The sequence below is a fragment of the Tasmannia lanceolata genome, unplaced genomic scaffold (genome assembly GCF_043159265.1).
Source record: "Tasmannia lanceolata isolate RefF3 unplaced genomic scaffold, GAP_Taslan_0.1 ptg000006l, whole genome shotgun sequence".
NCBI lineage: Eukaryota > Viridiplantae > Streptophyta > Magnoliopsida > Canellales > Winteraceae > Tasmannia > Tasmannia lanceolata.
Genome location: NW_027518683.1, coordinates 43,813,745 through 43,832,342, shown reverse-complemented (window position 1 = coordinate 43,832,342; position 18,598 = coordinate 43,813,745).

Genomic DNA, 18,598 nt, shown 5'->3' with positions numbered 1-18,598 from the left:
GAACAGTACCCATGAAAACATAGATTCATACTTTTGCCACAACTATTACCTCAAAATCAATCTCAGAAGGCCTAACAGGTAGTTGTTAAGAGTGAATTCCAGCAACCCAACAATGGCAACTATGAAATATACAAGTGTTTGCATGAAATGACAAAGCTGAAGAAAAATAAAATACTCACCCAACGGGGTCAACGGCATTAGTCGAAATCCTCACCTTCTTGCCGGTACCATTATACACATGCTCCTGGCTACAAGGGAGATTCAGCTCAATGGGGGTGCCTTTCGAGGGGGCAGGAGAAGGTTTTGTTTTTCCTGAGTATTAGGAACTATGCCAAAGGCCTCCGTGATGCATTGAAAGCGGTAGAGAAGGCCCTCATGCCACTGCCCACAGTGCAACTTGGATCGGGCTCAACCTGAACCTGACAGGTTTAATCCAATTTGAGCTCGGGTTGGAACGGCATTTCCTTGGGTTAGGGTTAAAGCCAACCCGATTTAATTTCGGGTTGGGTTAGGGTTTAGGCCTTGTGTCACGGACCTTTTGTTTTAGCAGCGGAATAACCTGTTTGGTGCCTCAACATATGCATATGTTAAGGCCAGCCTTCAACTGCCTAAAGGCCCTACACCCCCAACACCTCTTAATGTTTCATATGTGCACACAATCTCTAAGCTGTTCAACAGGCTACTTGGCTAAGATCTTGACATGTACTTCTAGATACTTTGCTCACGGCCACCAAATCTTTCATCAAGCTAATGAGCTTAGACTTGCCAAGACCAACTCTGAACCGACTCTTGTGATCAGCCAGCCTCACGAGTAGATCGAACATCGGGCCTTGATTCCCAATGCAAAGTCTATCCAGTTTGAGGCATGATACTTCCACGCATAAATCTGCCAAGCATAGAGGCATGGTCATCCAAGAAGCAAGCATGCTCCATGGACTGATCTCCAAGGTATGCACCTTGCGAGGGTAACTAAAGTCACCCCGGCACGAACTCACGGGAAAGCCTAGCGATTGGCCTAACCACAAGATGTACCACGGTTCAGGAGGCAAAGTAATTTAGCGAGCCCCCTGCACTGGTCCGTATGCACAATGCATGTAGTAACCCAACCCAACATGCATTGTCTTTGGCCCCCGTCCTCGACCAAAGAAACTGGAGCATCCCTTTGGATAACTCTCAGTCCGCACCCAAAGCTCCCTTAGAGCACGCACATGAGCTGCAGTATGCACGCATAAGCAAGTTCTCATACAACCCAAAACCAAACCACCAAGGTTACGACCCAAACCTGTTGGGCCTATCGGGGAGGAGTCAGAATGTCACGGGGCCAACTCCCCCTAAAGAGTTTGGCCAACCAACCCTTTCAACCAGGAGTGCCCACCAAAGGTGCTCTTAGTGACTACCCCTGAAGAATTATTGGGACATTGATTGCCCGAAATACCAATTGCATCCCTATGACACTGAGCGCTTTGCGAGGGTTGGGTTGCCCTCAGCTGTTTTCCCATGACACTCCCTAGCTGATAACTTTGAAGCCATCTTCGAGACTAAGCACTCTGCGAAGCTCAATTCCACAATAGCAATGACTTCACAATCTTGAAAATAGGTGATACTGGTACTCCGACATTCAGTCCAACCCGACCTCCTCTACATACTACACCACCTCAAGTTCTTCCAACCATTGCTTTATAGATCTCTTGTAGTTATCCCAAACATCTATGGTTTTCTTGGACTCCATCAGACTATGCGAAGGCTTTGTGTCACCACTACCTACAAACGTCGTGGAAGGTTTTATGACGATACCTGCAAACACTGAGAGAGTGCCACCACTTCCGGCACGGCACTTGCCACTCGTTGGCCAAGTGTTGCACTTACCACATGCAAAGTACAAACGATTTCTAGGAAGCAACCTACATTCATAGGCGAAAGGTATCGCCATAGGTCCCACCTCCTCCCGAGGCCAAGGGGAACAACAACTGGAAATGGCTGCTAATATCCCATAGGTTGAGGAGCAAAAGGAGGAATCCAGCTGCCTCGTCGTGAGGCCAAGCATCATCTGCTGGGATCACCCACTGCAACACACCTGCCACTCTGGCCAGGTGCAAGATCTCACAGGAAACCAACTACATCCCTAACTGCGACCCTTAGTGTTTCTTACTTCAGTCCATCACCAACCTAGTTGTTTGAACAATCAACCCTTATACCACCAATGGCCTCCTTAGGTACCCACGGCTAGTACTCACACTACTAACCGTCCAAATCCACCATCATTCAGAATGAGATGCCCTTTTGATCCCATCCAACATTGAAATTCCAAAGTAGCAAGAGACAAATAAGTCCACCATGTTGTTCTATACCAACACAGCCAACTCATATGCCATCTGAGCTCACCATACTGTCCCATACCAATGCAACAAGATCTATTGTCGATGTAAGCGGCCTTGGTGTCCGTTCCAAGGTCTTTCTGAGAAGGGCATCTTGCATGCTCGATTGTGTTGTGAACTGTCATCTAAGTACTTTAGTCATTGACCAGTTCTTCACCCTAAGTATGTGTCTTCAGTCCTTCGGTGTCGTGAACATCTTCACCCTACTGGCCCCCAGTATCGCCTCCCTGTCAGAGTAAATCGGATACCTTGACCCAGGTTCGTCTGTGCTTCCTCTTCACCCTAAGAGCATACTACGAGTCCATCAAACTAGTTATGCTATCGCATTAAGTGAACAAATCCACCTCTATAAGCGCTTTAGTGCCGACACGTTCAGCACCTCATCTCGTGTAGGGAAGGCTTCTTGCCTGCGTGCCAACCCTTTGTCATTGCGAGCCCTTAGGCCATATGCAAACCCATCGCTACTTAGCCAACTCTGCAACGAACCATTTACAACTTTCCAACTGCCACTTCCGATCTCACACATTGGTGGGTCATTGAAACATGCCAACTCATTCACTGATGGTTGATGCTATTCCACTGTATGAAGCTTCGAGCAAATTCATTGGCCAATGCTTACTCCAACATTGACGGTACAAATCCTTCCATGCCATCACACCTCTGTTGCATGACTCAAGTAAGATAGGGGAGAGTCCAAACTTTCAAGTTGTCATACTTTACCACTTTGTTTGATGAGCTCACAAAGTAACCCATGCCACCAAAACAGCTCAATGATTTCTCACAAAAAACATTGAGAAAGCTTTGCATCCGCTCTTCATAAATAAACATCCCCAAACATTCACTACTATTGCCGGCTGACTATGGACTTTCAAGGTGTTAGTTTCAAAGACATCTGCAACTTCGCACACCAAGCTGCCACTACTTGGACAACATTAAAGTTCTTCTAACTCTGCCATAACTGAAAGTGTTGCCCGTTCTTTCATCCACTTCCACTTGCACTTGAGATGTACTAACAATAGCCACAAACAATGCAACTTGCAGCAACTATGCCAAGCACAAACACCAACTGTATCACCGCTCCTTGACGAGCCTTTACATTCACAACCTGCCCTAATTTGCCACTTGATACCTATCTGATACCAACTATCAACGCACACTATGAATTTAGGTTAGACAATTTTGCTCTCATACCAACTGTCATGGGCCTTTTGTTTTAGCAGCGGAATTACCCGTGCGGCGCCTCAACATATGCATATGCTAAGGCCGACCTTCAACCGTGCAAGGCTCTGAAGGCCCTACACTCCCAACACCTCTTGATGCTTCATATGTGCACACAATCTCTAAGCTGTTCAACAGGCATCTCGAATAAGATCTTGGCATGCACTTCTAGGTACTTTGCTCACGGACACCAAACCTTTCATCAAGCTATTGAGCTTAGACTTATCGAGACCAACTCTAAACCCACTCTCGTGATCAGCCAACATTACGAGTACATCGAACATCAGGCCTTAAAGCCCACTGTAAAGTCCATCCAGTAGGAGGCATGACGTTGTGACACAAAAATCAGCCAAGCACAGAGGCTTGGTCATCCAAGAAACAAGCATGCTCCATGGACTGATCCGCAAGGTATGCACCTTGCGAGGGTGAACAAAGCTACCCCGGCATGAACTCATGGGAAAGCCTAGAGATTGGCCTAACCACAAGACGTACCATGGTGCAGAAACCAAAAGTAATATAGCGAGCCCCCTGCACCGGTCCGTACGCGCAATGCATGTGGGAACCTGGCCCAACATGCATTGTCTTTGGCCTCCGTCCTCGACCAAAGAAATTGGAGTATCCCTTTGGATAACTCTCAGTCCGAATCCAAAGCTCCCTTAGAGCATGCACATGAGCTGCAATATGATTTCCTGCTATGTGCCTCACACAACGCACAAGCAAACCACCAAGGATCTGGCCAACACCTACTGGGCCTATCGGGGGAGGAGTCAGCATGTCATAGGGCCAACTCCCCCTTAAGAGTTTGGCCAACCAACTCTCTCAACCAGGAGTGCCCACCAAAGGTGCTCTTAGCGACTACGCCTGATAAATTATCAAGACATTGATTGCCCAAAATACCAATTGCGTCCCCGTGACATTGAGCGCTCTGCGAAGGTTGGGTTGCCCTCAACTATTTCCCCATGACACTTGGCAACCCGAATGTGACCTCCCTCCTCCAATTTTATCTTGATTTTCTTTGGGTTATTGTATTTTTCCATTTGGCCCAAGGTGAACCCGAACCAACCCAAGTCAATCCAACCCGATTTCAGGTTAGATGGCTTGGGTTAGGGTTGAGAGATTTAGAGGCAGGTTGGGTTAGGGTTGACCATCCTCAACCGGAGGCTTGGGTTGGATTGGGCTAAGGTTGGCCTCAACCCAATCGAACCCGACCCGAGTTGCACCCCTACACAGCCGTGTATGAATGTGCAGCTCAAAATTATAGTGGGCCCCACATTGTTAGGGTGATAACCCATACAGGTGCGGCTCTTTGGCTTAAAATCATGGGTATGCTCCCTATTGATGTGAGTTCGAATCTCCCACGCTTACCCAATGCACATGGTTTACGGGTGATTGCACAAATCCGTAGGGAATGGTCCCGCCCTAAAAGTTGGAGTGGGGATACCCTATGTCATAAAAAAAAAATGATTGGGTGATCCAAACCATTCATTTGTGGGGCCCAGATCCTCATCCCCTGATTTATGGAGGGTTAGGATGATCTAGCTCTTCAATATGTATAGATTTAAATATGGTGCCTGCGTATTAGATTGGAGGATTAGGATCAGCCAATGGAGATGATTTTTGGGGCACAACCTATTTATGTCGAGGCTCAACAATTGAACAGTTTGGATCTTTGAACAAAATGGCCCCAATGATTTTTCTAAAACAAATATACGTTTTATGAGGTATGCACGTAGGTGGCATGTAATAGGTGGGCATTAATGTATATTGTATCCGTTCTTAGGTGAGCATTTACTTTGAAACATACAATGAAGCTCATCTTGTTCGAAGGTCCAAACCTGCTGGGCCCCGTGTTATTAGATTGTGCCCCCAAAATCATCTTCATGGGATGATCTAAACCTCTAATGTGTAGATAAGCTACACCAAATGAAACCTCGATAGATCGTAAGGTTAGGAACATCGAATGGAGTTGATTTTTGTGGTACTACGTATTTACATTGTGATCTAACAACTGAATGGTTCAGATCTTTGAATAAGGAGGGTCCACTCTATTTTTACAAAAATATGTGCTCGCATTTTTATTAAAAAATCATTACTTCCTACATTATTCCAACATCCAGACCATTCATTTGATGGGCCTCGTTGTAAATAGGCCTTTCTCGGGAGATTGTTTTTCCACCCCCCTTGAGATAATGCGCCCTCATTTTAACGGAAGTGGACTGGGCAGACTTTAACACTTTTTGATATCAAATCACATTAACAGGGGGGAGCATAATCCTGGGGGGGGGGGGGGGGGGGGGGGGCATCATCCCATATGATGATACTAACTCTTCTACTCATAGAGGTTGGTCGGAGGGTTTGGATCATCCTATGGTGGGCACAACAATTGAATGGTTTAGATCTTTGAAACATGTAGGCCCATGTGATTTTAATTTAAAAATATACTTTTTATGGTGTCCACCTTCTCCAATGATCCAAACCATTTATTGATGGGCCGACCAAGGGTTTTCTCTCAAACGATAGAGGAGACAAGAGAGAGTATTTACAATTGGAGAGAGAGAGAGAGAGATATGAATTTATTACTACCCATTTCTTTTTCTTTAATCAAATCATTTGATCCGAATACAAATTCCAAGAATACCTTGATCGATTTTCCTAGCTCTTAATTCATCAAGCCTTGTTTGTAGTCCTGTACCTTTGCATGGAGCCATGATCATGTGAATCACCCCATGATGTTTCTAATGATCAATAGTCATGATTGCTAGGATTTATGTGGGAGAATATTTAGTGGTCACATCAGCTTTTTCTTGCTGACATCAGCAAAACCTTGTCTTGAAAATGGTGGTCTCTCTTTCTCTCTCTACCCACTCTCTCTACTCATCATAATATCTTTCTCTAATTAATGCCTGTCCCCTCTTTTGTCTCCTACCTTTACCCACATAAATCCCAGGAAAAGAATAAAACCCGGCAACCAAACGGAGCATAAAGAAACAATATTCAATTTTAAACATAATTATAACATTTCCTTCTAAATAGTGGAAAGAAAAAAATTTCCCAAGAAAAAAAATTTGAGGTGTGCTAAACTCAAGGTTGCAAAATGAGCTGAAAGGGCACCCCATTTGCTACCATCATAAATGCATGATGGTGACTTGTCAGTCAATAGGGTGCCCTTTCAGCCCATTTTTGCAAAGACGGCCTTGAGTTTAGCATACCTCATTAGTTAATACTTGTTTTAATAGGCCGTGCCTAAAAAACTAGGGCTGCAACTCGGGTCGGGCAGGTCGGGTTTTGGAGAACCCAACCCTACCCGAGAAATATCTCGGGTCGGGTCGGGTCGGGTTTTTTTACGGAAAACCCACGATTACCAAACCCGGCCCTACCCATGATAAATCTCGGGTCGGGTTGGGTTTTTTCACGTTGACGCAATTTTTTAAGGAAAATTCTTGTTTGGCAAGGCAACTCAACTCATAGAAGCAGAAATTACACTCACACTACACTTGAATCAAACAATGAAGTAATTACACTCACATTACACTTGAATCAAACAATGCTGTAATCAAACAATGTTGTAATTACAATCAAACAATGCTGAATCAAACACTTGAATCAAGTCAACTCATAGAAGCAGAAATTACACTCACATACAATAACAGTGGGTGCGTGGGTTTTCACTTTTAACTTTTAACTAACAATAAAAAAAAATGTACATACTATAACTTATGTAACTCGGGTCGGGTCGGGTCGGGTCGGGCCCCTTCAAACCCGGCTCGACCCGAAACCCATGAAACCTGAACCCAACCCAGGCTATTTTCGGGTCGGGTCGATGCGGGTCGGGTAAAACCCGGCTCGAGTTGCAGCCCTATAAAAAACTGTCTCTATAGCCCTTCGATTTTTGGAACTTCATAAACCGTCCATTTTACACCACATAATATTGAAGGCTTAAGATCTAAGAAGATTTTTGGGACATGTCTATCTACTGCTGCGAGAACAATAAATGAAGAGTTTTTATATGATGAAGGTCTTATAGACTTATAGTCCATTATTTTTCAAAAACTACAGTACGTCCCACACTGTAGGATGATCCAAACCGTCCATAAGATGGGACACAACCTAAATAGGTTGGATCATCCTATAGTGTGCTCTGTATGGTACTTTTTGAAAAAATAATGGACTACAAGGCCTTTCGTCATATAAAAACTCATGAATGAATGTCTTAGATCATCCAATGGACGGGCCCAGCACATATTTTGCCCATGCATTTCCCCGAGAGTACATATAAAATCTCTTGGAATGAAAAATTCACTCTGTTTCTCCAAAGGCCAACCAAGGTTTTAAATTTCAATTTCGGGGTAATTTCGGTCCTCACCGAAACCAAAATTTTAGCCAAAATTCCATAGACGAAATCGAAATCTCATTTTTTGGGGGCCAAAATTTCGGTAATTTCGGCTGAAATTTTGTAAAGGATTGAAAAATTAATATTTTATCATAAATTTTGCCAAAATTTTTCAAAATTTCGACTGAAATTTGGTAGATTTCGGCGATTGCAGTTTGGGTCTCACCGAAATCTGAAATTTCGGATCTTGGCCCTTGAGGCCAACCCCTTGTAGTGTAAAAAGAGAATCATTTATACACTAGCGGGGGCTGGCCCAGGGAAGAAAAGGGGGCGAATTTATCAATTCCCTAAAATCTGCTATTACATATAAAGGGTCCTGCTAGCATCCATCGCAGAAGGCATTTCGCGGCTGGTCCGCCGCCTCGTCAATGAAGACAATGACTAGCTTTTGTCTCCATTCACGAGGTGGCTGGTTTGACATGCGACACCAACGGCGAAATGCCTTGTGCGACACGTTTTAATTTTTGGGTACTTCAAAGGGCCATATATGTAAAATCGAGACCGTTGATCTTGTATACCATTATGAGATGATCTGCTTGACCTGGATCCCATCCTGAACGTGCAACCCGTGCTTAAGAGAGTTATTTCGAGGAGGAATAATAAATGAGGCTTCATGGATCAAGGGCTCTCAGAATCGAGGTAAGAATTAGATAAAACCTATTCCTACTTCCACACCGTAAGTCCGTGGGGCAAATTTGACTGGTCTGAAATCTCCCTTAATTGTTTCTAGGTGAGTCAGCTGAGAAAATTTGGATTAGGGTTGAGAAATTTAGAGGTGGGTTGGGTTAGGATTAACCATCCCCGACCCGAGGCTCGGGTTGGGTTGGATTAAGGTTGACGGAAAGCTATCTCGGGTTGGGTTAGGGTTTGCATCAACTCGATCCAACCCGACCCGAGTAGTACCCCTAAAAGGGAGGGTGGGAGGTGAAGAGAACAGAGATTGCATTATGGAGGAGAGGGTAAAAAGGGGCTCAAAAGAAGTGCGAAAAATAAAGGGTACTGTGATGTCGGCAATACGGTTTGATAATTGCACAAACTCAGCCTTTCTTTTATTATTTAAAAAGCTTTCAAAGGTTATTTCCAAATAGCACTCAGAAGCCAATTAAAAATGAATAATCAGGCTGAGTTTGTGCAATTATTAAAACATGGTAGTGCTAATATCATTAACCAAAATAAATTTTAATTTGATTATAAATATAAAAAAAATTTCCTTGTTTTCTCACCCTCTCCTCACTCGTGCCCTCCGAAGTCTATCCGTCTCCCACCCGCTATAGTCCTCTTTCACCACTTGACAAACTAAAATTCCATGCAATTTCTTTTCATCGCAGTCAAAATGGTGGCCTTTGAGTTTTGGTAAAAATACCTCACCTATTTAGATTATCTACAAACCATTCATTTATTGGTCCCTGTGGAGATAAGCCCTGCTTCAAAAAAATTTCATTAGGCCTTGTGTTAGGTACCTTACCGATACGCCAAAAGCTCCAGAGCTGATGGAATGCATTAGGCAAGGCCCATTAAACCTGTCCCATACGAGGTTGGGTCCCACCCAGTCACATACCTAGGCTGGCCCCCACTTAGGACCGTAACATACCACCATGCTTCTGAATCCGCCGTCCTCGGCGGCCCACTCTGTGACGGCTTTCACTTTGGCCTTTTTTCCAGGTAGCCCTTTCCACAGGTCTCCCCTTCTGCGGCGGCCCACTCTGTGGCAACTTCACTCTGGCGGCTTTCACTCTAGCTTTTTTTTAAAAAAACTAAGTAGCCCTTTCCAGGTAGTCCTCTCCACAGGTCACCTCTTCCGTGACTCAAACACAGGACGTGGTGGCTGCTCTGATACCAAATGTTATGTATACGGAAGAAAAACACAGAAGCAAGAATATATTATGGTTCCCTCATCCGGGGGAAGCCCTCTGCACAATTTCTAATATGAAAATAGTTTTCTCATTATTGTCAAAAGGAAAACAACTTGGCTTATCATAGCCCAATGACTCCAACAGATAGACTTTGACTCCAACAATTTAGCTTATGGATATCTCAAATAGAGTCCTACCAAAGAAGGATTATTCAACATAGCAAATTGAAATCCTAGTTGAGCAACCAAGAGGGGGGTGAATTGGTTGGATATTAAAAATTTTACTCTTTTAAAAACCTTTTTAAAATGTTTACTAACCCTTGTTAATTAATCTTTGGTTAATAGTGGTTAACACAATATAAGTAAAAGAATTATCAACTATAAAGTAAATGAGAAGAGGTGAAGAGTAATAGAAGAGATACCACACAAGGATTTTAAGTGGTTCCGTCTTAAAACTCCAAGACCTACTCCACTCTTCCCAAGTTTGTGTCCTTGAGGGAATCCACTATAAGTATGATTCTTGCTATAGGGAAGAAGGCTCCGCATCTTCAACACTCGCCCACGAAGATGGCTCTGCGTCTCCGAGCACTCGCCAATTCCAAGGGGTTTAATATAGGTGCCCTTTCCACCTTTACAATATTTTTCAAATTACAATGTGTGAATGCCTTCTCTTAAAGCTAATACACCACTTCAATACAAGAAATCTTCTCCAAATGGTTGCAGGTAAGCTTGATGAGAACTTCTCCAATGATGGGATTGCAAGTGAGCTTATGGGATCTTCAATAATATTGATGGAGAGTAAGCTTGGGTGATTCTTCTTCAAGTAGATTGCAAATAGGCTTTAGGAGATCTTCTTCAAGGTAGATTGCAAGATTTAGGGCAAAGAAGAAAGGCTTTTGTAAAGATTGCTTGAAAATATTAAATCACACTTAGGGTTCTCTTTTCAAGCTTGCAAAAGTGTTGAAATGATGAAAATAAATTCATATATATAGCCCCTTAGAAGATATAACCGTTGGAGGACATAATGGGCATTTTTAGGTTTTGAAAAATAAAAAAAAGAACCAGCCGCAAGTCCCAACGGTCATATTTTCCCGACACCAGACGTCTGGTTGCCTCTGGGACCAACCAGATGATTTGGCAAACCTCTGCCGCAAGGTCTGTTTGCAAGTTCACTTATCAATTGAATGAGTTTTTCTCTGATTTTTTGTACACATTGATATTGATATTAGGAAAGATTATGGAGCAAAATTTAGCTCATTTGGAAAACGTTTGGGTCCCTTTTTTATCAACCAGATGATTGGACCACTTCTGCCGCAAGGTCTGGTCTGCAAGTTTAGCAAATAAATTAATGAGTTTTCTTCTCATTTTTCGTACATATTAAAGTAGATATGAGAGAAAGGAGTGGACAAAATTTCGGCTCAATCTGAAAATATTTGGGTCCATTTGTGATAGAAAAGCACATGGTCCTAATTATGGTTTTTAAAGGATGTTTGGATTTTTGCTTTAAAATCATTTTGGAAACTCTTTGAAAACACTTGGAATCTTGTTTTGAAGTTGATCTCCATTCAACCTACTCTTGAATAATCCTCTTGAGTCCGGTGGTTGAATGAGCATGCTTAGCCTTCCTTGTTCATGCTTGTTCTTTGGTCTTCGATTTGACTTAGCTCTTAATGACTCCATCTTGATGTTGATTGCTCTTCTCTAACGTTCAACTTGATTTGTCTTTGTCCTTCTTGGTTGATGGATCTTCACTTTCCTGTCCATCTTGGTACTGTAAATTTTCTGTGCAAGCTTATCATGGTAAAATCATTAGTACCAACCTACTTCGATCAATGTGGGTTTGTTGTCATCAAAACAATGAGTAGGGCCACACATGGGAACCCTTGAGCTAACACAAATAACAGGAAATAAAAAACTAGATAATCATAACCCAAAAGATAGCAGATACGTATCATTCCACCCTCCTTGGAAAGAACCTTGTCCTCAAGGTTCAAAATGTGGAAAGCGCACCTTCAACTGATGCCAATTTTCCCAAGTTGAATCCTCAGGTGCCATATTTGACCATTGCACTAGAACTTGTGAAATTGCCCTGTTGTGTCTCTTGACCATCCTGCGTTGAAGGACAGCTACAGGTTCGGCAAGGAATTAACCTTCATCGTTAACATCTGATAAGACCGTTTGTGGTATGACCTGCGATCTGAGCTTCTTTTTTAAACATGAGACGTGGAAGACGGGGTGGACCTTTGAGCCCTCAGGAATTTCTAGCTTATAAGCCACACTGCCAATGCGTTGTAATACCTTATAGGGACCATAGAATTTTGGTGCCAACTTCATATTTGCCCTCAATGCTATAGTGACTTGCCGATATGGCTGCAATCGTAGGAAAACCATATCTCCAACCTGAAATTCCCGCTCAGTTCGATGATGGTCAGCTTGTTGCTTCATTCTGTGATTTTACAAGTTTTCTCTAACCAAGCGATTGACACTATCCCTTTCTCTTAGTTCTTGTTCTACAGTAGCCACCGTTGTTCCTCCTGAAGTATATAGTGTGAGAGAAGGTCGTGGTTTTCCATAAACAACCTCGTATGCCGTGACAAGGGTAGCAGAATGAAATGATGTACCAAATGTTAGGTACCTTACCAATACGCCAAAAGCTCCAGAGCTGATGGAACGCATTAGGCAAGGCCCTTTAAACATGTCACATACCAAGCTGGGTCCCACCCAGTCCCATACCTAGGCGGGCCCCCGCTTAGGACCGTAACACCTTGGATTTACGGTAGTTTTTGTGCCTCAAAATTTGTCTCTATGTCATTCATTTATTCGTTTCATTTGTTCGTTCCTGGGGTTTTCTGCTTTTCTAGAAGAGAATGTATTATAGAAATAGCACAAATACTTGTATCCCCTCTTCTTGATGCACATCACTGTAGCCAAGGCTTCCAGAAACAACAACATTCTCACTAGTCACCACCAGCACCTGTTTTCAAAGTTTCAGGATTTCAACAATAGGAACCCCACTTTATGTTTCTAGGATTTCAATTTCAGATAATGCAAGCAATAGATCTTGCACATCCTTGGTAGAGACCGGTTTATAATTGGGCGGGCCCAGTTCCTAACACCTTCCTGCTCAGTAATCGAAAATTGCCCTGTATTTTGGTGACAGTGCCCTACTCTTATGGCCTGATTGGTTTGTCAGAAACGTCATTTCACCCTGGAAAGGCTTTCCGAGGAAAGCCTTCCTTTCCTTTCCAGGAAAATCCTCTCCGGCATTTGGTACAACTAAGCTGAAATAGAAAGCTTTTTCCTGGAAAGGTATTAATCTTGTTTGGATACATGTTATTTGGAAAAGAAATATGCAATAAGCCTATCAGAAGAACAAAATACTTTCTGACATAATTGGAACTGATGGAAATGAAGATACTGTTAATTTGCTATTGGTGTGATCTTTGAGGATGAAAATGCCACGTGTGAAGGGTAAAGGAACAATGGGATATAATAAGATTTGACAAGAGAAAATAAATGATGATTTGACTGAGGATCTATGAATTCTAAAGCAGATCCTGGATCAAGTTGAGTGCTATTTAAATTGAGTGTAAGTGCGCCTTAGCTCAAATCCATAAAGAACAGATTGATAGTGGAACTTTGAGTCATGGATTCCAATTAGAATTTTGGCCTTAACTAAAACAGTCACTTAAATCCATATCCCTTGCCAAAGATAATATCAAACACTAACAACATGTCTTTGTCAATCTCCAAGATATTTAAATCGGCTTGAATATTAATATAGATTTAACAAAATACAATATTCAAGGAGAAATATCAAATGGCAGATTCTTTTCTCTCTCACACAACTAAGCCCAAACAGTAGGTATGCAATTTGATGAACTATGAGTATGGCCGTGTAAGTGTCACGGAGTTGATGCTTTTCATGTGAAATTCTCTCATTCTCATGAAGCATGCGATCTTCAGAGATTCATGGATAAGTGAAATTCTATTGGAAATTTATTATCTAGCACCTAATATTGAAACCAACCCTATACTTTTCTACAGAAATTTACGTAAACTGTATGAAAAGGACCGAAGACCTAGTGCCAATTGAAACAAGAACAACACTTGTTCATGACAATTATGTTGACTTTTCCTTTGTGTGAAAAGGAGAAGTCTTATTATAATTCAAAATTATAATATTTACCCAATTGCTTTTGTCTTTAAACTTTTACAGTCTAAGCTTTTGTGGACTTTTGAAAGCAAACTTAAGTTTCCCTCCTTTCCCTTGGTCATTTATGAGGACTTTTAGTCCCGAATTTGAAAGTGGAGGAAAGGCTCATGGGTTTATATTATGTTTCACTTTCTTGGTCTGTGAATGAGAAGAGGAAAAGGGGGGCCTACACGCATGAGTGTCCGAGTGGACCCGGTGGACTATTGGCTATACCACACACGCACGCCGTCGGGCCCGGCGCGGCTCCGCCGGCCGCACGTGTGGCTCAAAACTTTTCCCTATCTTTTATTTTTCTTTTTGTTACTAGCTATATGTGTTCCCAGAGAACTTCGAAGTTATTGACAAATAACCTCACCGTTCTTGAATTGAACTTCGCTGGTATTTAGAGAATAACTTTGCCGGTATTTGGGAAATAACTTCATTGTTCTTGGAAAATAACTTCGTCATTCCTGGAAACTTCGAAGTTATTCAACACATTGTTTTGACGCTTTGGTTTTGTAACCGCCCATTAAGTGTGGTTTTGTCTTTCTTACCGTTTGGCAACATTTCCAAAAACGTGTCCCTTAATTAAGGGATTAAAGGATGTGACTTTTGGAAGTCCTTTTAAGGCGTTCTTTGGCTTGAGAGAAAGATACGAAAAAAGAAAATTTCTCTCTAGTTTTTTTCATCTTCTTCTACCTACTGGTTCTTTCTGTTTGAAGAGTTTTCTATCGTTTTTCATCTCTGATCAAAGACTACGTAAGTGTTTTTGCTAGGAATCTTGGTAGCGTGAGTCACACCCCCTGGAGCGGAGTTGTTGTATCCTGGAGACCTACGCCAAGAGACCCAATATGCACCACGATTCGTCGTATGTGGGGGCATTACTTGTCTCAAAGACAACGAACCGAGATTTATGCCTCAAATCATTGATAAGTTTCTCCTCACTGTTTATTTGATTATTCATTTATTTTACAAATTAGATCTTACAAATTTCTACACATTGCTATTTATCATCAGATTCATCTTGGTAAAAGGTATAATTCGAAATTTCCCCCTTTCCCTAAATAACAATCTTGAGACAAGTATCTGATTTTTATAAAGGGATATTTCTGATTATTCTATCATGGATTCAACTCATGCTAAAAGGCCTGAGAAGTTTGATGGATCTGATTTTAAGAGATGGCAACAAAAACTGAAATTTTTCCTTGCAACTCTAGAACTTGAGAATGTCCTTTCCGGTATGGTTAATAATGAAGAAGAAAATGAACCTGCTAGATCTCATGTTTCTGATAAGAGTAAAAAAAGGATGATTATATGTGTAGGGGACACATTTTGAATGCCTTGAGTAACAAAGGAATTTGGGAAACCCTAGAGAAGAAATACCTAGTAAAGGCTGCATGGTCTAAGAAACATGTCATAAGAAAGTATTTCCGATTTATGATGGTGGATGGGAGATCCTAATGGATCAAGTGAATGAAATTCAATTTATAGTAGCTAAAATCCTTTCTAAGGAGATTAAAATAGATGAAGAATTTCAAGTATCCGCTATCATTGATAAGTTACCACTGTCTTGGGAGAAATATCAGAACACCCTCTAACATGATAGAAATGATGTCTCTTCATGATCTCTTTGTGTTTTTAAGAACTGAAGAAGAAAACCTCTCTAGAAACAAGTCCCATAGAAACTTTGAATATATATCTAAGGCCAATCGCACAGAGTCTAAGTATGATAGTAAACACAAACCAAAACATAAGAAATGTGGTAAATTCTAAAAAACCACCAAGAACTTTAAGAAGAAGAATGGTGATTGCTTCATCTATGGGAAGCCACATCAATATGCCAAGGATTGCAGAATGAAGAAGGGGGAAAATGTGTCTAATGTAAACATGAGTCTAAGCAACCTCAAGCCCATGTGACAGAAGATCAATAATATCTTTCTGCAATGATTTCGAAGGTGAACGTAGTGAGCAGTATGAAGGACTGGTGGGTGGACACTAGGGCTACAAGTCACCTCTGTAGTGATAGGAGTGCATTCACTTCCTATTATTTTTGGGCAGATGGAGAGCAGCTTTTTATGGGGAACTCTTCGCCATCGGCTGTTGCTGGAAAGTGAACGGTAATCTTAAAGCTCACATATGGTAGAGTTCTAAAGCTGAAAGATGTCCTTCACGTACCAGATATTTGAAAGAATATGGTGTCGGGTTCACTATTGGTCAAGAAAGGCTTTAAGATAGCGTTTGAAGTTGACAAAGTTTTTTTAACTTTGAATGGGTCATTTGTGGGGAAAGGGTATGCTTGCAAGGGACTCTTCAAACTTAATGTAATTGAAATTGACATGAATAAATCGTCTTCTTTTTCTTCTTATATTGTGGACTCTTTCGATGTGTGGCATGGTAGACTAGGTCATGTGAACCTTTCTTCCTTGAAGAAAATGATGAACTTAGGTTTAATACAGTACTGATCGTAGTTCAAATGACAAATGTGAAATTTGTGTACAATCTAAGTACAGTAGAAAACCATTCTATAAAATATAAAGACAATCAAAAGTCTTAGGAATTATTCATAGTGATGTGTGTGGATTAAACAATATATTAACTGGGGGTGGTAAAAGATACTTTATAACATTCATAGAAGACTATTCTAGGTTTGCACGGTGTACCTTATGAGAAATAAGGATTAGTCATTTGAAAAATTCATTACCTATAAAACTGAGGTTGAAAACTAGTTAGGAGAAGATAAAAATTATAAGGTCTGGTAGTGGAGGTTAATATACCTCAAATGAATTTATTGAATACTATGAAAACCATGGAATAATCCATTAGGTGACAGCACCTTATTCTCCACAACAGAATGGTGTGGTAGAAAGAAAAGATAGAACCCTAGTTGAAATGGCTATGCAATTCTAGCAAGTTTAGGTTTACCACAAAACCTTCGGGAGAGGCACTTCTCTCCTCATGCTATATTCTAAATAAAATTCCATATTCAGATATTGATAAAACTCCATGAGTTATGAAAAAACAAAAAGCCTAGCTATAAATACATTAAAGTGTGAGAGTGCTTGGCTAACGTAGCAGCACCTAGTCCTAAGAAATCCAAACTAGGATCTAAAACAGTTGATTGTGCATTTATCAGATATGCACATAATAGTAGTGCTTATAAGTTCCTAGTTATTAGATCTCAGAAAAGTGAGATTCAGCCTAACATTATCATAGAATCCAGAGAAGCTGAGTTCTTTGATAACATATTTTCATATAACACTAGACATACTAATGATAGTTTAAGAGGCTATTGGCTTCGTCGTCTTGTGATAGTGACACTTTTGATAAAGTAATGGAACTTAGAAGATCAAGAGTGCTAGAACTGAAACTAGCTTTGGTCCTGATTTTATATCTTGCAGAAGGTGACCCTTTAATATATAAGAAGTAATATCTTCGCCCTATGCATCCTTTTAGAAGGATGTTATTAAAATTGAAATTGAGTCAATAATGTTTAACAACACTTGGATATTGATTGGTCTACTTCCTGGGTGTAAACCACTTGGTTGCAAGCGGATCTTTAAAAGGAAATTAAAAACTGATGGAACGGTAGATAAATATAAAGCTAGATTGGTAGTTAAAGGGTTTAAACAAAAAGAAGGAGTAATGAGATAGCAATCCTGGATATGATGATTAGAATGCACTACTTGGAGTAATGAGATACCTTAAGGGTACTATTAACTATGGTTTACATTTTCTAAATATCCATCTGTATTAGAGGGATACAGTGATGCTAACTGGGTGTCAGGATTGAAAACAAAGTCTAGGAGTGGATATGTCTTCACTCTTAGGAGAGCTGCAATTTGTTGGAAGTCAACCAAGCAAACTTGCATTGCCGGATCCACTACAAAATCTGAGTTTGTCGCTTTAAAGAAAGCAAGTGAGGAAGCCGAATGGCTTAGAAATCTTTTTATATATATTCCTCTTTGGAATAAACCGGTATCGGTGTTGCAATTCATTGTGAATACAAGGCTGCCATTGTAAGTGCGGAAAATAATGTATACAATGAGAAATCCTGACATACGTCGGAAGCATAACTCCATAAGACAACTGTTGCAAATGGAGTGATCACAATTGATTTTGTGAGGTAGGATGAAAAAATATCAAATTGTTTGACCAAATGACTAAGCAAGAACTTGGTCTTGAGCACATAGGGGGATGGGTCTAAGGCCCATGTCTTGAACCACCTGTAATGGTAACTCAACCTATCTGTCTGGAGAACCCAAGAAGTAGGTTCAATAGGAACAACAAATTACTTGAGTAGTTTTGTTTTGTACCGTGTTTAAAGTGAAGTGAACTTCACTAAACCTATCCCTATGGTGTGCGTGGGTGCAACCTGTAACGAGTAGATGATGAGTTATTATAACTCTTAATGTTATCTATAGCTAAGTTTTCAGTGGGGTGCGTAGCTACAGGGCACTCTTGATATATACACATATGTGAGTGTAGAAGTGTGGCTGCTTCTATGAGAATTTAGGCTGATTCTCTAGAGCACCCATGAGACAGGATCGAGCACATGGCCGACAAGTGCC